This window comes from Petaurus breviceps, unplaced genomic scaffold (assembly GCF_028583685.1).
Source record: "Petaurus breviceps papuanus isolate PSGF00001 unplaced genomic scaffold, PetGlider_PUasm1.0 214, whole genome shotgun sequence".
NCBI classification, from domain to species: domain Eukaryota; kingdom Metazoa; phylum Chordata; class Mammalia; order Diprotodontia; family Petauridae; genus Petaurus; species Petaurus breviceps.
In genome coordinates this window covers 17,753,456-17,776,677 of record NW_027185863.1, presented here as the reverse complement: position 1 = coordinate 17,776,677, position 23,222 = coordinate 17,753,456, and the positions used below count along the sequence as shown (strand labels likewise).

At 36.0% G+C, this 23,222-nt stretch overlaps 1 protein-coding gene and 1 pseudogene across 1 annotated transcript in view; both read left to right on the top strand.

Annotated features, from left to right (window-relative positions):
• Positions 1-23,222, top strand: part of MYO16 (myosin XVI) — an 871,975-nt gene that overhangs the window by 31,778 nt on the left and 816,975 nt on the right. The gene's annotated exons all lie outside the window — the stretch shown is intronic.
• On the top strand, positions 15,388-17,119 carry LOC138165607 (complement component 1 Q subcomponent-binding protein, mitochondrial pseudogene; annotated as a pseudogene).

Below are 23,222 nucleotides of genomic sequence, written 5' to 3'. Positions count from 1 at the left end.
TTATTAACTGGTGAACCTAATGCTTATTTACCTTTTGCAAAAAAAGTGAAGAATGTTGTCAAATGTTCTATAAAGAATCTTTCTTGACTTGAATATAAAGTGTCATGGTAGATTAGTTGTACTAAAAGTAGATATATTAAACTAATTCTGGGGAAAATAGTTACAACTTATGCAAGGAATTGTATGGAATATAGGTCTTAAATTTAACTCTCATTCCCTGCCCTCTGAAGTCAATTAAAGGAACTCTGCCCTCAAGGAAGTTTGGGAAAAGTTCCATTAAGATTCTATTTAACACAAAAACTAGCCATGTGATCTTGGGCAAGTCACTTAATCCCGATTGCCCTCCAAAAAAAATGTAAAAACATTTTATTTAATATCTTAGATCAAACTGATTCTATAAACTTCTCCCTACTTCTCTCTGTCATGACTCTATGGTTAATAAATTCATACTTCCTGCTTCTTTCCTGCCTATGATTAAGACATATGGTCAGCCTTGGTGTCTTTTTCCTTCATCCTGTCACCACATTCACATTTCTTATCCAGTCTAGTTCACCTTTACTTATAATTAATTACCATCTATTTTCTGTCTCCCCTTTTATTCTTTGGGACTCTTTTATATTAGTGATAAATTTTCCTTTATCCTCTACATGTTCTTGGGTGGCTAAGACTTTTCTGATCTCCTAGTTATCTAGACTGATGATATTTTCTCATTACTGTTCCTTCTTGATCTCTATGCTGCATTTAACATAGCTGACTGCCCTCTGAGCTTGGGCATGCATTCCTTTTTGAGTTTTTCTTTTTTATGACATTACTTTACCCTTCTTCTTCTATATATCTTGCCACTCTTCCGTATTCTTTTCTAGCTCAACATTCATAACAAAACTCCTGTCAGTGTGGAACAAGGCTAGGCTCTCTTCTCTCTTTTCACTCTCTCTAGGTGACTTCATTAGGTCCTATGGTTTAACTATCATCTCTATGCAGATAATTCACATATGTTTTTGGTTGTCCTTCATTTTGAAGAGCACTGGTGGCATCATAGGGTGAGGTCCTGAGTCAGTTAGGAATTGAATTTAAGTGAGACAGAGTTGCACAAAGTCTTCAGTCTCACTCTATCTTCCAGAGTCATCCAAGTACAGTGGCAAGACAAAGTCAGGAAAATTGGTGATATCCGAAGATTCAATGGATGACCTTTGCATCTTCACTGTCTGACCAAGCTCTAAGAGCTTCACAGTGCCTACTTCAGCTGCCTTTATGTTCATTGGAATAAATCATTCTCATACATCCATTCCCCTGAGGGACATCTTTACATGCTTAGAGTAGATATTCCCTAATTCACCAAGGGATTTGAGATCCATTCGTTATCCCCAACCTGGTTTAGCTCATCTGCCAAGATATTTTTTTACTGGAATGTAGCTATATTTTACTGGGGCAAGAAGTTATACTTCCCTGACTATAGTTTCTTTGAGTCATGGGTTAAAATTAGGTGAAGATAGACACCAAAGCTGGATGAGTGGCCCTGAAAATGACTTGTTATGCTCTCACAACAAAACCTATTTATATAGATGACAAAATAGATAGAGCTTTGGGTCTGGAGTCAGGAATACCTGAATTGAAATCTAGCCTTAGGCATTTACTACCGGTAGCTGTGTGACCCTGAAAAAGTTGCTTAATCCTGTTTTCTTCAGTTTCCTCATCCATAAAATGACCTGGAGAAGGAAATGGCAAAACCACTTTAGTATCTTTTCCAGGAAACCCCAAATGGGGTCATGAAAAGTCAGTTATGACTAAAACACTTGAACAATATGCAAATGTATATATCTAGTCTCTCCCCTGAACTTCAGTCCTATGTTACCAACTGCCTATTGGATGTCTCAAATTATATGACTTGGAGAAATCTCAAAGTCAAGTTGTCTTACACAATTTATTATCTTCTGCAGACATCCCCCCCCCCCAAATTCTCTTTCAAATGTTACTGTTTCTGTTGAAGGATCCACTAATCAGCCAGTTCTAAATCTCTCTATCTTATCCAGAAAGGTTGAATGAGAATTTTTGTCAAATAGTTTTGTTTCCATCCAGGTATATTATGTCTGTGGTAATCTCCCATTCTACTATTTTAGCAACACTATGAAAAAAACAATTTAATCCAACACATGTGTATATATATATATATATCCAATTATTCATTTGTATATGTATCTGTATACATGCATGTAATATGTAAGAGGCAGTTGACCTTGAAGTCAGAAGACATGTGTTCAAATCCTGTCTCTTACATATACCTTCCCAGTTTCCAATTACCCAGATTCATAAAATTGGTGTTATCCTCAATTCCTCAGTTTCGTTCACCCCCTATAGCCACTTAGTTGCCAAATATTTTAATTACTACTTTAACTCCCAGGGATGTTGTAAGGATTTTTAAATTACTTAGTACAGTACTTACCACATATTCAACATGTAATAAATGCTTCCTTCCTCCGATCATTCTTATTGATATATCTAACATTGCTATATCAGAAAAATAGACAATGGATATCCTTTCTTTACCCCTGATTTTGTTGGGAAAGCTTCTAGTATTTCTCCATTTCAAATGATATCTGTTTTTGCTTTTCAGTAACTACTATGCATCATCATAAGAGAAAGTCTGCTTAATCCTGTTCCTTTAAGAAAAAAAAGTAAATGATTGTTGCATTGCATGAGGAAATTTTATAAACCTTTTGCTTTTACTTTTTAAATTACTATTACTTCATATTTTTATGCTTTTTCCTAATATGAAGTGGTTCCTCTATTCTTGGTAAAAATTCAGGCCAATTATAATGGATTTTGTAAAAAAAAAAAAAGAAAGAAAGAAGAAAGAAAATTAAATTAAATCCAAAACAATTCATATTGGCATATCTTCTTTAATATTTTTGCACAACTTTTCCATTAGTGGTATGTCATATAATTATCTTTCTATGCTTGGGTTCTTCCATAAAAAGAGTTTGGTAAGGTGTAAAGCCACACATGAGCAGCTTTCCAGAGGACTCCTGCTGTGAACAGCTTTCAAGGTTCTGATTACATAATATAGTGAGCTCTCTATTTATTCAGTGACAAATCAGAGTAAAACATTCACAGAAAATCAAGGTACAGCATTCACAATATTATAGCTTATCACAGAAAATCAAAATATATCATTCACAATGACATAATAAGTCAACCACTTATCACTAAAATGGCCATATAGTTTTCACCAAAGTGGTCATGTAATTTTGAACATAGTACAATCACTTATTCAATATATCACTTAATAACTTAATCATTCAATCACAAAGTACAAAAGGTCAAAGTCTTCCACCCATGGTGCACACTAAGTTACAAATCAATCACCATTCAGTCATCAGTCACAATTCAATCATCAATCACTAATCAGTCATCATTCACTACTCAGTACCCTCTTAAGGGGTATTGAAAAATACACAGGCCATCCACCCCTTGGTCACAAGTAAATCGCAATTGCATCACTACTCAGTACCCACAGAGAGGTCTTTTGATCTTGACTTGAGGCACATGGTCCCATCTCCTACCCAAATCTAACCAACTGCCACCTGAGTTAAAAGGCAGACAGCTCCCAATTCCTTGTCCAGTTCTCCATGCAGAGGAACTCTGTATTGAAGATCTGTATTGAAGCTCACAGTGTCCAGCTGATCCCAAATCCCCCATAGTATCTGTTCCTGGGAAGATAAGGCTCAACAAAGCCACAAGAATATACATACACATTAACAAAGCCACAGTATTTTACAAAATACTGGCACCACAGTCATGCTTCCTCAGTCTTCAGCTGGCCCTTGGAAATCCTCAGCAGCCTCAGCATCACCAGCTGGACCTCAAAGTCTTCAGCAGCTTCATTCTCAAAATCAAAATCACATTCTCCCATTCTCATAATCAAAATCACTTTCTCCATAGAAATTCCAGTCTAGCAGTAGCAGCCCAGCCTTCAGGTGCTCATCCCAAGAAGTCTGACTGTTCAGCTTTTGCTGTTCCTTAAATATGGTATGGCTCCTCCCTGTTCAGTTCCTTCGTGTTATGTCAGCAACAGGGGTTCATTCCTTGTGTTTCTTTAACAGAGGCTTAATTTGAAACTAGGTGCTAAGTGCCTTGTAGCTTTCTAATACAAAGGGATCTGCAAATTTCATTGTCATTACATAAGCTATCAGCTATCTCTATTTTTTTGTAAAGAATTCATATAATATGATTCAGATATTCTTTAAATATTTGTTAGAAATTTCTTGCAGATAACTCTGAGACTGCCTCACCTACTTTGAATTAATCAGTTTAGATGTTCTACTTTCATGTCAACCTTGCTCATACATACATGTATACATACATACACATACATACATGCACACATACACATGTGTATATAGCTAATCACAAGAACCATCCCAACATATTATACACACACGTATGTATGTGTGTGTGTCTGTGTGTATATATATACACACACACACACACACACATATATATATATATATATATGAGTACATATTGTTAGTCACAAGAGCCATCCCCAATACCTGAAATAATTTTAGAAATAATTTTATTTAATCATTTGGTAAAGGAAACAGTCAGAAAAAAAGTGTGGCTCCCTGTCTAGTTTCTGGGAGATTTACATTAAATACAGGAAAAAAAGAGTACCACCACAGAAAGTACATGTTAAGAAGTTTTGTAGAGGCGGCAGTTACCAGGAAAGATCCTTTGAGGTATATATAATTTAGCATAAACATTCAAATCAGGGAAATCTAAAACACAAGCATTAGGTAGAGTGTGCCCTGTAGCTCCTCAAGTGCTTCCCTTTAACTGAATCCATACTTCACAGAACACATCTCAATAAAAAGATTTGTTCTGTAAAACTTGGATGCAGTCAAAAGGCCAACCCATTTAGACTTCTCTCATTCTCCTTGCACCATCCAGTCTCAGAAGTATTTTTGCTTTTGACTACCGCCACTTCCAATCTTTTTTCTATCACCCATGCTCTTCCCTACACCTTTTCTTATTCCCTTCTCCTCCTACTTTCCTGTAGCTTAAGATAGATTACTATATCAACCTGAATGTGTATGCCATTCCCTCATTGAGCCAATTCTAATGAAAGTAAGGTTCAAGTGCTTTCTCCCACTACTCTCATTTTCTCTTCCATTGTAAAAGTGGCTTTCACACCACTTTGATGTGAGATAATTTATGCCATTTTACCTCTTCTTACCCCTTCTCATTGTGCATTCTCTCTAACACATTAATTTAATTTTTTTTACAAATTAACCAGTCATTTTCAATTCACACCCATGTCCTCTGTTCATGTAGACACCTTCAAACTGCCCCTAATAATAATAAATTTCTTAGGAGTCACAACCACCATTTTCCTATATAGGAAAGTAAACAGGTTAACCTTCTTGAATTCCTTATGATTTCTCTTTCCTGTTTACCTTTAATGCTTCTCTTGAGAATCAAATTTTTAAATTAGTTCTGTTTTTTTCATCAGCAATATTTGAAACTCCACTATTTTGTTAAATATCCATTTTTTCCATGAAAAAATGCTCATTTTTTGTGGATTGGTGATTCTTAGCTGTAATCCTATCTCCTTCACCTTCTGGAATATCATATTCTGAACACTCTGATTCTTTATTATAGAATTTGCTAAATCTTGTATTATCCTGATTGTGACTGAAGAATATTTTAATTTTTTCTGGCTGCTTGCAATATTTTCTCCTTGATCTGTGAGTCTGGAATTCAGTTAAAATATTCCCAGAATTTTTCATTTTGTGATCTCTTTCAAGAGGTGATAGATGAATTCTTTCAACTTCTATTATGCCTTCTGATTCTCCTAGAATATAAGGATAGTTTTCCATGATAATTTCTTGAAAGATGATATCTAGCCTCTTTTTATGATCATGGCTTTCACTTGAAAGTCCAACAATATTTAAATTATTTCTCCTGGATCAATTTTCCAGGTCAGTTTCTTTTCTAGACAGATATTTCATTTTTTTGATATGTTAACATTATTTTTATTTTGATTAGTTGTTTCTTGTTGCCCAAAGGAATTTTTGTTCCCACCTGCTCAATTCTACTTTTTAAGAAGTTCTGTTTTTCAGTGAATTTTATACACCTTTTTCCATTGGTTTAATTTTACTTTCAAAGGAGTTCTTTTCTTCAGTGGATTTTTTGTGCCTCTTTAACCATATGGTATGTTCTTTTTTTTAAGGCATTGTTTTCTTCAGCATTTTTTTTCTTCCAGAATTTATTTATTTATTTTTGATTTTCAACATTCATTTCCACAAGATTTTGAGTTCCAAATTTTCTCCCCATCTGTCCCCTACACCACACTCCAAGATGGCAATCACACTGATTACCCCTTTTCCCAGTCTGTATTCTCTTATATCCTCCCCATCCCTCCCCTTTGCCCCTTCCCCCTTACTTTCTTGTAGGGCAAGATGGATTTCTATACCCCATTACTTGTATATCTTATTTCCCAGTTGCCTGTAAGAACACTTTTTTAACATTTGTTTTCAAAAACTTTGAGTTCCAGATTCTCTCCCTTCTCTTCTCACCCGCCCCCACTGGGAAGACAAGAAATTCAATATAGGATATGCATGTGTAGTTATGCAAAACATTTTCAAAGTAGTCATATTGTGAAAGACTATATTTCCGTCCAACCTATCCTGCCTCTCCATTTATTCTATTTTCTCCTTTGATCCTGTTCCTTTTCAAAAATGTTTGCTTCTTTCCCCAATATGCCCTTCCTTTTATCATCCTTGGCCCCTATTTTCCTGTAGTGTAAGATACCCAAGTGAGTGTGTTATTGCCTACTTAAGTCAAATCCAATGAGAGTAACTTATTCCCTTTCACCTCCCTTGGCTTCCCCTCCATTGTAATAGCTTTCTCTTGTCTCTTTTATGTGAGATAATTTACCCTATTCTATCTCTCTCTTTCTCCTTCTACCAATACATTCCTCTCTCACATCTTAATTTTATTTTTTTATATCATCCCTTCATATTCAACTCACTCTGTGCCCCCTGTCTATATATACATATACACACATATACACATAAACACACACATATATACATACACCCACCTATACATATACATACACACATGTGCAATACATATTAGACATATACATACATATGTGTCTGTGTGTATATTTATATATATACGTATGTATAAACACACACATATATATTCCCTCAACTATCCTCGTACTGAGAAAAGTCTCATGAGTTAACAATATCATCTTTCTGTGTAGGAATGTAAACAATTCAACTTTAATAAGTTTTTAATGATTTCTCTTTCTTCTTTACCTTTTCATGTCTATCTTGCTTTTTGTATTTGAAAGTCAAATTTTCTGTTTGGCTCTGGTCTTTTCATCAAGAACGCTTGAAAATCCTCTATTTCATTGAATATTCATATTTCCCCAAAGTATTATACTCAGTTTTGTAGGGTAGTTGATTCTTGCTTTTAATCCTAGCTTCTTTGACCTCCAGAATATTACATTCCTAGTCCTTCTATCCCTTAATGTAGAAGCTGCAAGAACTTGTGTTATCCTGATTGTGTTTCCAAAATATTCAAATTATTTCTTCCTGCCTGCTTGTAATATTTTCTCCTTGACTTGGTAAAACTGGAATTTGGCTATAATATTCCTATGAGTTTTCTTTTGGTGATCTTTTTCTACAGACAATTGGCAAATTCTTTCAATTTCTCTTTTATCCTCTGGTTCTAGAATTTCAGGGAAGATTTTCTTGATAATTTGATGAAAGATGATGTCTAGGTTCCTTTTTAGATCATGGCTTTCAGGGAGTCCAGTAGTTTTTTCAGTTATATCTCTTGGATCTATTTTCCAGGTCAGTGGTTTTTCCAAAGACATATTTCACATTGCCTTTTATTTTTTTTTATTTTTTGGATCAGTTTTATAATATCTTGATTTCTCATAAAGTCATTAGCTTTCCTTTGCTCCAATCTAATTTTGAAGGAATTGTTTTCTTCAGTGAGCTTTTGGAATTCCTTTTCCATTTTGTCAATTCTAATTTTAAAGTATTCTTCTTCTCATTCCCTTTCAGGACCTCTTTTGCCATTTGAGTTATTATATTTTTTCTTTTCTTTTTTTTTTTGGAGGGGGAAGGCAGGGCAATTGGGGTAAAGGGACTTCCCCAAGGTCACATGGCTAGGAAGTGTTAAGTGTCTAATGCTGGATTTGAACTCAAGTCTTCCTGACTCCAGGGCCAGTGCTCTATTCACTGCACCATCTAGCTGCCCCTAGTTATTCTATTTTTAAGATGTTATTTTCTTCAGTATTTTTTGAGTGGCCTCCTTTGGCAAGCTGTTGACTCATTTTTCATGATTTTCTCGCATCAATTTCATTTCTCTTCCCAGTTTTTCTTCCACTTCTCTTACTTGGTTTTCAAAATCCTTTTTGATTTACTCCATGACCTGTGACTGTAATGTAATACCAAGCAAAGGCAACTTCCCAGGTTCAAAATACCAGCATAGGTGCTCTCTATTTTATTCAGTAACAAACCCAGAACAGAGAAGATCAAAACATGACATCATTCAAAATACAGCATTTACTAAGTGTGATTAAATAATCTCCAAGTACTACCCCACCCCAGGATCTTCCAATCATTCAATCAATTACAAAGTCCCTGTTCTAAATACTACTCCATCCCTAGGCTATACCTTAATTAAGTCCACCACAAAACCCCTCTTCTCAAATGGAGATTAGTTTCCAAACATAGGTAAAGTACCTTCATTTGTCAATCACAGAGCACAATAAGGTCAAAAGTTCCCCACCCCCAGGATCACAATTGAATCTACCCCAGAGTTACATCAAGTTTAAACACAGCACTTAATACCCAAATGGCGGTCTTTTCTTCATCTTGACACGAGGCAAGTTCTCAGCAATCTTAGTTCCTGGGGAGACAAGGCTTAGCAAGGCCATAAGATACATTGCCAGTCCCTTCATGAATTTATCCTCTGTCTGTAGAACAGTCCTAGAACCCCTGAACACATTAGCAAAGCCCTCTCCCAGGATTTCTGTAAACATACAACAAGAAAATCCTTCTTCAGGGCTTCTGAACCAACAGAAAGGCTCCCAGACCCCTGCAACAACAGCACTGTCCCTCACCAGTGGACAGTATTCACTCTGTCTGCAGGACAGTCTCCAGACCCCTGCAACAACAGTACTGTCCCTCACCAGTGGACAGTATTCACTCTCTGTCTGCAGGACAGTCTCAGGCCTTCTTAGCGAACAGCCAGGTTCCAGGACTTCTTCAACAAAAGGACAGTCTTTCACCAGTGGACAAATCTGGCAAAATAACATCAAAACAGACAGACAAAGTACCAGCAAAACAGCCATGTCTCCTCAGTCCTTGGCAGCTCAGGGGGCAGGTCTCAAAAGTCCAGGGCAATTCAAAGCGGCCACCAGCAATTCTCTTAGTCTCTCTCTCTCTCCACGAGGTGCTGCTTCCAAAAAGATCTTCCGCCTCTCTCTAGTGTCTCTCCAAATCTACCTCACCAGCTCCTCCCACTTCAGGACTTTCTTTTCACATCAACAAGCCCATCCCACAGGTGGGATTAACAAACTCTGAGTTTTAACACAATCAATTTGAAAACCAAGCCAATACAGGGGAATCTTTAATTGCCATTACTATCACAGTGACCAATTCATATTTTCCTTGGAGGTTTTTGATGAAGGAATTTTGACTTTGTTGTCATCTTATCCTTCTATGTTTTGAGCACCTTTGTCATCAAAGAATGATTCTATAGCCTGATTTCTCTTCCTCTGTTTGCTCATCTTGTCAGCCAATAACTTGGCTTTTGTGCCCTTTGCCAAGTTAGAAGTTTTCTTCCAAAATGCATAGTGTTGTGTCCCAAATTTCTGGAGTTTTGAACAGCTGTAGTTTGAGCCTATTCTAGGCACCTGGCTCAGACCTGTGAGTAGGACTGCCTCTCCAAAGCCTCAACAAACTCTGCTATGCCAGCTCTCCTCCTCACCCCAGGATGACCACTCAATACTGAAACCCAGATACAAGCAGGGCAAAGCAAAAACACCTTGCCTCACCAACAAATAGATTCCTGCCAATGCCCTTTGGTCAGACACTTCGTCCTTCCACTATCTGTGGGTCTGCAACTCCAGAAGCAGTCACCCCACTCCTGCAGTTTCTGTCACTTCCATCAACCCTAGGAAAGAGGCTAGACTGTGCTTTTCTCTCACCCAGGTCCAACATATTTTCCCCACTGAACTTTTAGTTTCTCTTTGACATTTTATGGGTTTAGAAGTCTGGAAATCTCCACAGCTACCAGTGATTCAATCCACTCATATCTGCTCTGGCTGGTGTATGCTGCTGGTCTGTACCAGCGTGGCCCACAGAAGTCTGTGCTCCACTCCCAGTCTGGTGTGCTAGACCCTTCCTGTTCTGCCTGCAAGGCTAACTTCATCTGAAAATTTGTATCATTCTGTCATTTTCTGCATTCTATAGTTCTAAAATTTGTTTAGAGTCATTTTTATAGGTGTTGGAGGTAACTGAGGATGAGCTCAAATTAGTTCCTCCTTTTACTCTGCCATCTTGTCTCCACCCCCAAGTATTTTTTGTGTATCTCCTTTGCTAAACTGTTGACTCATTTTCATTAAATTCTTGAATAACTCTCATTTCTTATTTTTTCTTTATCTCTTTTATTTGATTTTCAAAATCCTTTTTGAATTCTTCCAGAAATTCCTTTTGATCCTGAGATCAATTCGAGTTTTTCTTTGAGGCTTTAGATGTAGCAGTTTTGAGTTTATGGTATTCTTCTGAGTTTGTGTTTTGATCTAACTTCTCATCATAATTATGTTCTATGAACAGGTTCTTTTTTTGTTGATGTTTGCTCATTTTCTGGTATATTTATTGACAACTTTATTTTAAAGTTATGCTCTGCTCTCAGGGAGGAAAGGACACTGGCCTGAAATTCAGGGTTCTTGTGCAGCTATTTTTAAGCTTATTCTAGGACAGTTGGCTCTACAAATTTTCAATTCTTCTAAGGAGGTATGATGTAAAGAGGAGTGTGTTTACTACTTTTCTCGGCTGTGCTACACTCTCTGAGTGATAACAAGCACTCTTTTCTGTGCTGGAACTTTGTCTGGGATCCTCACTACCCCGCTGCTACAAATTCTGCTGTGCTAATGCTCCCTAGCCTGTGAATGCAACCCAGGACTGTTACCCAGTACTGCAATCTAGGTCCATGCATGGGTAATGTAACTGAGTCCTGATCGCAGTGCCAGCAAAAGGACTCCTGCAATCTCCCTCTCACCAGCTGTCTAATCCCCTTACCATCTGCAGGCTAAGAGCTTCAGAAGTCATTGTTGCTGATTCAGTTGTCCCCAAGGTCTGCTGATGGCTTGCTGAGGTCTTGCCAGGGCATTGCCTGCTCTGAACTGCACTCTATTCTCCATTCCCCACCCCCACACTGCTACAGAACTTTTCTGCCAACCTTCTAACATTGGGGGGGGGGGCTGTAAAATTATTTTCCTCCATCCTTTTATTGGTCCTGCCACTCTAGATATCACTGTGAGGCATTATTGTAAAGTTGTTCAGAGGAGAATTTGGGAGAGTTCAGATGAGTTGCTTTTCTCTCCCATCTTGACTCCACACCCCAAGAAATGCTTTTCATGAATTCATACTAGCTTTGGAAGATACTCTATGTGTGTGTTTCATTATGTCTACTTTGTTTTATTATGAAATATGAATATTCATGTTAGTGAATATATACAACTTAAATAATGCCTGAATGATTTTATTGCTTAAAGACAAATACTTTCAGGGGCGGCCAGGTGGCTCAGCGAGTAAGAGCACCGGCTCTAGTGTTGGGATGACCTGGGGATCAAATCCGGGCTCAGATACTTAGCACCACACCCAGAAATAACTGGCCGTGTAACCCTGAACAAGTTACTCAACCCCAATTGCTTAAAAAAAAAGATAAATACTTTCATGATCATATATATTTTCATATAGAGGAAATATAGCCACATTGTTAGGTTTTAGGCTAAGATATGCATGTATTACTTTGGTTGCCTGAAAGAACCAGGACAGATTTTTGTGCCTGTGGAAAAATCATGGGCAGTGGTAGAAAGGGCAGGAATATGAATTATGTCATGAATATGCCTGCCCATTATTTTCTTTTGTCAGGGGATATTAAAGTTGCCCTTCTGCCACATATTGAAGTATGCATTGAAATTACCTTTGCACATGAAAAGGTAAAGTTGAACTAAGTAATTTTAATAAAAAGGATTATGAGAGCTGAAAGTCCCTTGTTGAACACAAAAAAAAATGTTTTGAAATATGAGTTTTTATGTGGATTTTTAAAAAATCCATTAGTTGTCTCATATTTCTTCTGTTAATATGTCATGCTTTATTAGGAGGTTCCAATGTGAATCACATAATATCGTGAAAGTTTTAGATTTCATGCAACTCCACAAAATGGCAATTTTTCCATTTTCTCTTTTTTCTTCCTCTTTCTTTTAGCTCTCTCTTCATTTTTTCATTCCTCCTTTCTTTTCTTTCATTTTTCTTCCCTCCTTCTTTTGTTCCTTATTTACTTTCTGCCTTACTTTTCTTTCCTTCCTTTCTCCTTTCATTCTTTTCTTCCTTCCCTCATTCCTTCCTTACTTTTTATTTCTTCTTTTGTCTTCCCTTTTTGCATTCTTTTCTATTTCTTTCTTTTATATATATATAAATTTTAAAGTATAATCTGATTTGTTGCACATTTTTATTTTTTAAAAAATCTGGTATATATGCCTTGCCTATCATATTCCTTTGTATTACATTTTAGAGAAAATACAAAAGACCTTTTCAGTGAATCCAATTCATCATTTTACTGTATCAGGAGTTTCAACTCATTCTGAAACAAATGAGCAATGAATTAATTTAGAAGTAGTAGAAAAATGACACACATTATTAGATTTAGTGCAAATTAAAATGTGAACAACTTTTATGTCTTTTCCCATCTGCCTTCCTCAGTGCTTTATGAAACCTGAAATACATATTAAAGGTTTAAAGATTCACATCTAAAAATACATACTTTAGGTCATTTAAACAACTTTCACCTAGAAATACTATTTTTTTCACTTATGAAAAGATGAAATAATAAAAACTAAAATGAGTAAAGAAGTAGCACTATTTACCACCATTTTTAACTAAAATTATTTTATCCAAATTGCCCTTTCAATGCATGTCTTTAAAATTGTTTTAAAGTGTGAAGATTCAATGTAGTGTGATTGGATGATTTAGAGTAAAGTTTTCAAATTTTACTATTAGGAAATATTAAATTCTTATCATAGTTAAGCTCTCCATATGATTAGCATAATTAACTTTAACTTGTTAAGCTATTCTTATGCTAAACCAGGTAAAATATGAAGTTTAATTGGAAACAGACAATGCTACTTGCCAGGAGCATATAATTTACTTATCAGTGATACCAATGGGCAAACATAAGCATGACATTGACAGCTACAGAATTCATGTTAATTAAATTGTGAAAGATATTGATAGTGGGAGACTTTAATGTTCTTCTCTCAGAGCTGGAAAAAACTTAACAAAAAGTTAAATGAAAAAAAATACAAACACATACATTTGAACAAACAATTGGATAATTCAGAACTGAAAGTCTTTTGTCTTTTCCTAATAGGTACATTAAAGTAGATATGTATTTCTTAGGATCACATAGCATCTTCATAAAAATAGGCTATCTAATAGAAGAGTTAAATTAGAAATGAATATAAAAGGAAATAAAAAACCACAAAAAAATGTTAAACCTGCCCTTCATAGGTAACAATGTATTTTAAAATGGAATCTGGGGCATCTAGGTGGCACAGTGAATACAGCACAAGCTCTGGAGTCAGGAGGACCTGAGTTCAAATACAGTCTCAGACACTTAACCCAAAACTAGCCATGTTACCTTGGGCAAGTCACTTATCCCCACTTGCCCTGCCTCCCCCCTCCAAAAAATAACAACAACAAAAAAATGAAAATGGAAACAAGGTAGAAAGAAAGAGCAAAACAAAACAACCTAAACCGATATTTAATAAAGAAATCCTGAAAAATGTATGGATAAAAAAATAAGTCATATAGTGATAATGAGAAGATTGCATATCAACTTTTCTCTCATGCAACAAAAAGAATCCTCAGGGGGGAAAATGTGCCTCTAAAACATACATTAACAAAATAGAAAAAGATGCAATTAATGAACTGATTATTTTATTTTTAAAATTATAAAATCAACTAAAAAGCAATCACAAAACAAAAAATGCTGAAAGTTAGAGTAGAAATTGATAAATTTAAATTGTGTATTAATAAGCTGATAAAGTATTGATAACACTAAATATGAATTAAAAAAATTACAAATCTTACAAAATATTGGACAACCTTATCAAAATAAAAATGCAATAAAATCAAATTAACAAAACAAAAATAACAAGGTGAAATCACAATAGTGAAAAATAAAAATAATTCTCACCATATGTTATATGTGGTTATATGCCTCTAAATTAGGAATTTAAAAAAATGGAAGATATCTAAAAACACAAAGTGGTCAACAAGAGATGCTAATCTAGTTTTATTTTAAATTAATTTGTTTGTTTCCTTTTAGTTTACAGGATTCAATTCCGCAATTCCTTGAGTTTCAATCTAATTCTTAATAGAGGAAATTGTATTAGATATAAGGGAGCTCCCCATATTGGGAGGGATGCAGGAGGAAAAGATAGGGATAATTCCCAACCAGATAAATTTTCAGGAGAATTCTAACAAACCTTAATGTTCAATCAATAATCATGTCATACAAATCAATCTCTAAAATTGAAAAAGAAAAAATTTTACCATTTTTATGGTATTCCTATTATCCTAATAAGTAAATAATGGAAAGATAAAGTAAAGAAATGGTACTACAGAAATAGCAATCAATAAATTTTGTTATAAAATCTTAAATGAAATCTTTGGGAAAAGATTATAGCAAATTATTTTTTTAATCACTATGATCAAAATTTATATCAGGGATGAAAGGATGACTTATCACTAGGAAAACAATAGAATTAATTATTAAATAGATGTGGGGAGAAAAATCTTTGACAAAATAAAAAATAATTTAGGCTAAAAATCCTGCAAAGCATAAAAGCATGCATCTAAAAAGCAAAAGTTTGCATTATATATACTTAATTAATTAATACTATTAATTTCCCAATAAGTAAAATTTTAAAGCAATGATGCTTCATTTCCCTGGTATAATTTGACACAACTCTAGAAATGAAGTTAATAGCATTAAGTCACCAGAAGTAAATTAAAAATGAAGAGAATTTAAAGAGCAAGGGGAAAACCGCCTGTATTTGCTAATGACACGATGGCTTACTTAGAAAATTCTAGAAGTTCAGCAAAGAATTTAAGCAAATTTAATCACATTGCTAGTGTGGTAAATTACAAAATTAATTCCCTATGTCAACTTTTCTATATCCAAAAGAAAATAATACAAAGAGATATCTTAATTATGGTACCTACACAATGGATAAAATATGCCAGAGTCAATTGATCAAATCATGGTCAATAGTTATATAGACACAATTACAATATGCCTTGACAAAATAATTACACAAATTTAATGCTCATTTGATCCATGTTTATATATTAAAAATATCAGTACTACCAAAATTATGTATTAGGTTACTGCTATACTAATCAAATTACCAAAGCCATACTTTATATAGCAAGACAAAATAATAACTAAGCTCATTTAGAGAAAAAACTCGAATCTGAAAAGTGAAAAAAAGCAAGAATCTAGAAAGCATAGAATTTCTAATTCTCAAACTATATGATGAACAAATAATAATAATAATGTTTGGAAGTAGTTAAAATATAGAAAAGTAAATCAATAAAAGAGTAGACAAGGAACTTTTAGAAATAATTGATCTCAAGAACCCAATATTCAATAATTGGCCAGGAAATGGAGGTCTTCATTAAAAAATGGACCAGACAGTAAGGGAACTGAATAGAGTTCTTGAGTTAAAAGGGGGTAACTCAATTGTTGCACCAGCTACAATTAGCTTCCCCCTATAATAGACATTTAAATATTTATCCTTAAGAAATTCTACTTCCGGTCTCTGTAGTCTCTCCCACCTCCCCACTCCAGGGGACCTTGTCACAGCCCTGCAGCTACTGACCCTGTTGCTGTGCCCTGAGGCCCAAGGCCCTATGTCCCACCTCCTACCCTACACTGCGCCCTGCCGCCACTGCCACCCGCGTCTTCCCAGGCCTCCTGGGAGAAAGAATCGCCAATGCGGGGTCCTCGCACCTCTGCCTCCTGCAGCCTCTCTGGAGTGAGCCCATCTAATGCTCATGCACATTCAGGTGGCTTCACACCTCGGGGAACAAGGCCTTTGCTGAATTCCTGACAGATGAAATTAAAAGAAGAAAATCCAGAAAGACAAATCCCTCCCCACAATATCGGTGGGTCTGGAACTATCTGTGCAAAGGACAGAGGCCAAGTCAGTCCAGAGATTAGATGGCAAGAGTCTCACAGTCACATTCAATGTTAACAACAGTGTCCCTCTGATTTTGACAACAGGCCACCAGAGGGATAGAAAACCCAAGAACAGCAAGATCCTTAAATTTTCTCTACACCAAACTTTATGGGGGACGTTGTGAAGGACAGTACTAAGAAAGCCCTTGTGATGGACTGCCACTATCCAGAGGAGGAGCTTGGACAGGAAGAAGACTATGAGAGTGACATCTTCTCCATCCCGTAAATTAGGTTTCAGCCTACCAGCCAATCAGATTGGAAGGATACAATATACATGTTCTACACACATTCCCTCGACTGGACCCTGAGCGACCACTTGATGGTCCTGACTAACCAAGGAGTGGACACTACTTTTGCAGGCAAACTGATGGAGCTGAGCATGGCCTTAGAGCACCAGGAGTGCATCAAATTTCTGGAAGATCTGAAAAGGGTTTGTCAAATGTCATTAGGGAGTTCTGAGGCTGCAAGCCCCTGCTGTGCACCCAGAGGCCTTCCTTTCAAGAGAATGTTATCTAGAAACTATCATGGAGAAAGTGTGGTAAAATACCCTCATCCGTAAATTACATTCACTACACTTTTATTTCCTTTGTCTGCTGGCATTTTTGTGCACCAGCACAGGATGAGGAGAAAAATAAATTTTGAAAGAAATATGTGACCTAAATATTAAAGATTTTTCAATTAGAAACAGAGAAATCAATCAAGTATCTTTCTTAGCTATTGCAAGGTGATGAATGCTTAGCTGAAATATAGAAGATAAAAGACATATGGAAAATATTAATTTCCTGAAATTCAAAAGTTTCAATTGAACAAAATCAATAAAATTATCATCAGAAAGGAAGTGACCCAGTAGGAGGAAAATATGCATTGGATGAATGATAATTTTCTAATGTCCAACCTACACAGACAAATAACAGAAATATGTAAGACTAATACCCATTGCCCAATAGGTACATGGTCCACAGTTGTAAATAAATAATCCTCAAAAAATGCAAAGTGTTAAGAGCCAAAGGGGAAAAAGTGCTAACTTACTAATAATAGCTGGAAGTATAAATGAAAACAACTCTGATGTTTGACTTCATACTGCACAGACTGGCAAAAATGACAAAGTGCTGTAGAGAGACACAGATTTGTTGCTGGAGGAGCTATAGATTGATCTGACAATTGTGGAAATCAATTTGGAATCTTCTGAAGAAAGTGTAAAATGTCCTTACTCTTCAACCTAGAGTTTCCCTGCTAGGGTGCCTTTCTAGGAGCTGAATGACAATAAGGAAGATAACAGAATACAATTATTTTTTTGTCTACTGTGTGATAGACCCTGTTCTAAGAGCTTTACAAACATTATCTTATTTGATCCTCACCACACCCTATGCAGAAAATGCTGCTATTGTCTCCATTTTACAACTGAGGAAACTGGGGCAAACAGAGTTAATGACTTTCCCAGGGTCACACAACTAGTAAGTAAATGAGACAAAATTTGAACTGGGGTCTTTCTTTTTACTGCTTCTTTTTGGAAAAGGGAAAAAGAAGGAGGTATGTAGTTGATTAAAAAATGTAAGATTTATTTTTTATAGTATATGAAGTCAATTTTTCAAAGTTTTGAGATTTCTAAAGATATTATTTTGAGTCATATTTAGGATACAGAGTGTGATCAGAAAAGCAGGCTGTTACAGAATTCAAGATATTAGAAAAATGGAACACACAAGAGATAATAAAGTGTGAGATGGCTCTTAATGTGATTCTATTGACTATGTCCCAATAGCAGATTGTTCTAGCACTTTAGCTACGGTAGCTAATCCAATTGCTAAGAATTTTTTATTAGTTAGGAAATGTTTTTACTAGTGTAAAAGAGACAGCCAATTGTACTACTAAACCATGTTCAAATTTAATTGCAACTCTTTGAAATGCTGCCAGCTAATATTAAGAAATTATAATTTAAATAACATGAGACTAATTTAAAAATAACATACCCTGATAAATTTTATTGCCATTATTACATGTAATTTACTGAATAAGGATTAGAATGTTGGCTATTAGTAAGTTCTTTATAATTGGGAATCATATTAACATCAGTGAGAAGCAGCATAGCAGAGAGAGTAGAGGGCCAGAGTTGGGGTTACAAAGAACTCGCTCACATCTTATCTCTGTCTCATAAAAGCTGTATGGTCTTAGGCCATCATTACTCCTGAATGGCACAAGACAAGGCTAAAACATAACCCTCCATTTATGCCTCCTCAGGTTTCTGTAAATGCTATGAAGGTAATAACCCTTTCAGACTCTTGTAACCAACTGGGGACATATGCTGATTGGGAGCATGTCTCTTGCTCATTCATGCTGTATATAACCCTTCTTATTCTCTCAATCTCAGTAATACTGAATCTCTGAAGAATGACTCTACCTCTTCCACCCCAACTTTTCACTCCTTCAGTCCCATTCCTTTCAACTCTGAGCCCACCAGTGTCCCACCACATATCTTCCTATCCCTTTCTCTATCTTGTCTGGAACATCTGTGTCATAATTAACACATTTTAGAAATTGTTAAATTGAGCAGAGCCAGAATAGTTGAGTAAAATCAGAGACTTGCTTGAGATCTCCCCAAACCCCTCCAAATACCTGTAAAAATGATTGTAAACAAATTCTAGAGCAACAGAACCTATAAAATGACAGTGAACCCAATTTCCAGCTCAAGTCAACCTGGAAGGTTGATGGGAATGGTTTATTACACCAGCTGGGAGAGGAGCACAGGCTGGCCACTGCCCCACACACTGGGCCACCCAGCAAGCCTTGAGCAGGCCTCAAGGGACAAAATCTCTCTCAGATCTGGTGGTTTGCAGACTTCTCAATCCACAAATGCCAAAGGCAAATTAGAAGGTCATTACAAAATGTCTGTTGGGACTGGGGTGAGAGAGGAAGGCAATCAGGCCCCACCCCAGGGCAACTGTGGCAGTGGTAGCAGCTACTGCTTTGGGAGTTGTTGGTCCACAGACAGTGGGGGTATTGAGTGACTGATCATAGGGGGATTTCAGGGACCTTGTTGCTTGTGCTGAGGAAGGATTCTCTTGCTTTGCCCTGCTTTGATCTGGATCTCAATCCTAGGTGGTGGTCCTGGGGTGAGGAGGAATGTTGATGTGGCAGAGTTTGTGGCAGTGGTGGAGAATGAATCCTCCTTACAATTCCAAGGCAGAAAAGAGTGCTTGTGGTCACTCACAGACCAGAGCACAGGCCAGGAGAAGAGTAAATACCTTACTTTTTATCATACGACCTTGGAAGAACTGAAAATATATAGGTCCCTAGAAGTATCTCTGAAAACAACTACATAAGACCCCTGAAGTTTGGGACTGTACATCCTCCAAACTGGAAGCAGAATTCTACCTTAACAAAGAGTTAAAATGTCAAGGAATTGACTGGGGAAATGGGCAAACATCCTAAAAAATCTTAGACTATGGAATCTTATTTTGGTGACAAAGAAGATCAAAGCATACAACCAGAAGAAGACAACAAAGTCAAATCCTCCAAGAAAAATATGAATTGGTCACAGGCCACGTAAGAGCTCAAAAAACATTAGAAAATCAAAGAGGAAAGAAAGTAGAGGAAAAATTTGGGAGAGAAATGAAAGTGATGCAAGAAAATCATGAAAAATTTAGTCAACAACTTGCTAAAGGAGACCCAAAGTGGAAACCCAATGAGAAATTGAAGAAAATAACATCTTAAAATAGACGAAGCCAAATGGCAAAAGAAGTCCAAAAAGGCAATAAGAAGAATGCATTAAAAAACAAAACTGGCCAAATGAAAAAGGAAGTTCCAAAGATCACTGAAGAAAATAATTCCTTAAAAATTAGAATGGAACAAATGGAAGATAATGACTCTATGAGGAATCAAGAAATTATAAAACAGAAATAATAGAATGTAAAAAATAGAAGACAATGTGAAATATCTCATTGTAAAAACAACTGACCTGGAAAAGAGATCCAGGAGAGATCATTTAAAAATTATTGGGCTACCTGAAAGCCATGATTAAAAAAAAGAGCCTAGACATTACCTTTCAAGAATTTATCAAAGAAGACTACTCTGATATTCCAGAACCAGAGAGTAAAATAGAAATTGCAAGAATGCACCAATCACTTCCTGAAAGAGATCCCAAAAGGAAAACTCCTGGAAATATTGTAGCCAAATTTTAGAGTTCCCAGGTCAAGGAGAAACTATTGTAAGAAGTCAGAAGGAAACAATTCAAGTATTGTGGAAACACAATCAGGAAAACACAGGATTTAGCACTTCTACATTAAGGGAATGGAGGACTTGGGAAATGATATTCTGGTCGAGCTAAGAATTGCCTACCCAGCAAAACTGAGTATTATTCTTTGGGGGCTGGGGTGCAGATATTCAATGAAATAGAAGAATTTCGAGCATTCTTGATGAAAACACCAGAGCTGAATAAAAAAATAAATAAAAATTGACTTTCAAATACAAGACTCAAGAGAAGCATGACTAGGTAAACAAGGAAGAGAAATCAAGAGAGAGGTATTAAAGTTGAACGGTTTATATTTCTACATAGAAAGCTAATATTTGTAACTTCTAAAACCTTTCTCAGTATTAGAGTAGTTGGAGGGTATACCTATAGAGACATAGAGTGTGCACAGAGTGAGTTGAATAGGTAGGGATGATATCTGAACAATAAAATTAAGGGGTGAGAGAATAATAGACTGGGAGGAGAAAGGGAGAGGTAGAATGAGGGTAAATTATCTCACATAAAAGGGGCAAGAAAAAAAAACTTTTACATTGGAGGAGAAGGGGGGGAGGTCAGAGGGAATAAGTGAATCATACTCTCATCAGATTTGGTTTAATGAGGGAATAACATACACATTGTATTGGATATGGAAATCCAAGTTTTGGAAAGTAGGAGGGAAAGAAGAAGGGATGATAGAAGGGAGGGCAGATTAGGGGAGGGGGTAGTTAGAAGCAAACACTTTTGAGGAGAGATGGTCAAAGAAAAGAAGGGAATAAAAGGGGAGTTGGATAGGATAGAGGGAAATACAGTCTTTCACCACATGACTATTATGGAAGTGTTTTGCATAACTACCCATGTATATCCTATATCAGATTGTTTACCTTCTCAATGAGGGTGGGTGGGGAGAGAAGAATGGAGAGAATTTGGAACTCAAAGTTTTAAAAAGAAATGTTAAAAATTATTTTTACATTCAATTTGGGAATAAGATTTATAGACAGTGGGGTATAGAAATCTATCTTACTCTATAAGAAAATAGAAGGGAAGGGGGTAAAAGAAGGGAGGTCAGACTGGGGGAAGAATGCATACCTTCTTAGAGTGGGGGAAGAGGAGAAATGGGGAGAAAATTTGGAACTCAAAATCTTGTGGAAGTGAATGTTGAAAACTAAAAAAAATAATTAATTAAAATTGAAAAAAAAAGGAAATTAGTAACAGACCAGGATAACACATCAAAGATAGATACTATGATATTTGCATTACTTTTCTATTTTGATTTTTTACTAGAACTTGATATATATGTTCATTTTAAGGTTCATTAGAGGCAAGACAGAGGATCAGATTAGTCCATTTTCCCCTACCATTTATCATAACTACTTTTATTTTTTAATTAAATTATTTATTTTTAGTTTTCAACAATCACTTTCATAAGTTTAAACTTTTCTCCATCTCCCTTCTGCTTCCCTCCCCAAGATGGCTTGCAATCTGATAAAGGCTCTACACATACATTCCTATTAATTGCATTTTTACATCAGTCATGTTGCATAGAAGAATTATAATTAATATGAAAAACCATGAGAAAGAAAATAAATAAATAAAAAAGAAAATAGTTTGCTTCATTCTGCATTCCAGCTCCATAATCCTTTCTCTCTAGATGTGCCTGGCATTTTCCATTATATGTTTTTTGGAATTGTTTTAGGTCCTTTCTTTTGCTGAGAATGCCTAAGTCTATCAAAATCAGTCCTGTGTACAATGTTCTCCTGGTTCTGCTCCCCTCACTCAGCATAAGTTCATATAAGTCTTTCCAGGTTTCTCTGAAGTCAGTCTGTTCATCATTTCTTATAACACAATACTATTCCATTACATTCATATATCACAAATTGCTTATCCATTCCCTAAATCATGGGCATCCCCTCAATTTCAGTAACTACTTTTAAATAGGTACTTTTTGTAGTGATAAACCAGCACACATTGAAGAGAACATATTGATAGCCTAGGCACATAATCTTATATTTGTGCAAGCAAATTTATTGGAATGAAAATTTGAGGTTCAGTTGACTTGGTTTCATGTGAAGGCCAAGGAATACAGCTACTGATGTCACTCCCTTGGTACTTCCCATTGAAGGCATTCTCAGCCAAGTCTATGAGGTTTCTGGCTTTAGATTCACTATATATTCTACACTCCAATCAACAGGTAGAATAAAGTTTCATGAAGAAAGAAACAGTACAAACATAGAATCTCTTGAGACTCCCTTATATATAAGTAAAATCTTACCTCCTCATATCAGCTAGGATGCTTGGAGTAATTTTCCCTGCATCTTAATTTTGTTTTGGACTTCTTAGAGTTTAATCATTGGGGATACAATACACTATTTGTTGACTTTTTTCATGAATCTGCAGCTAAAGAATCCCAGAGCATCATCATTGCTAGAGCAGAGCCACAGGC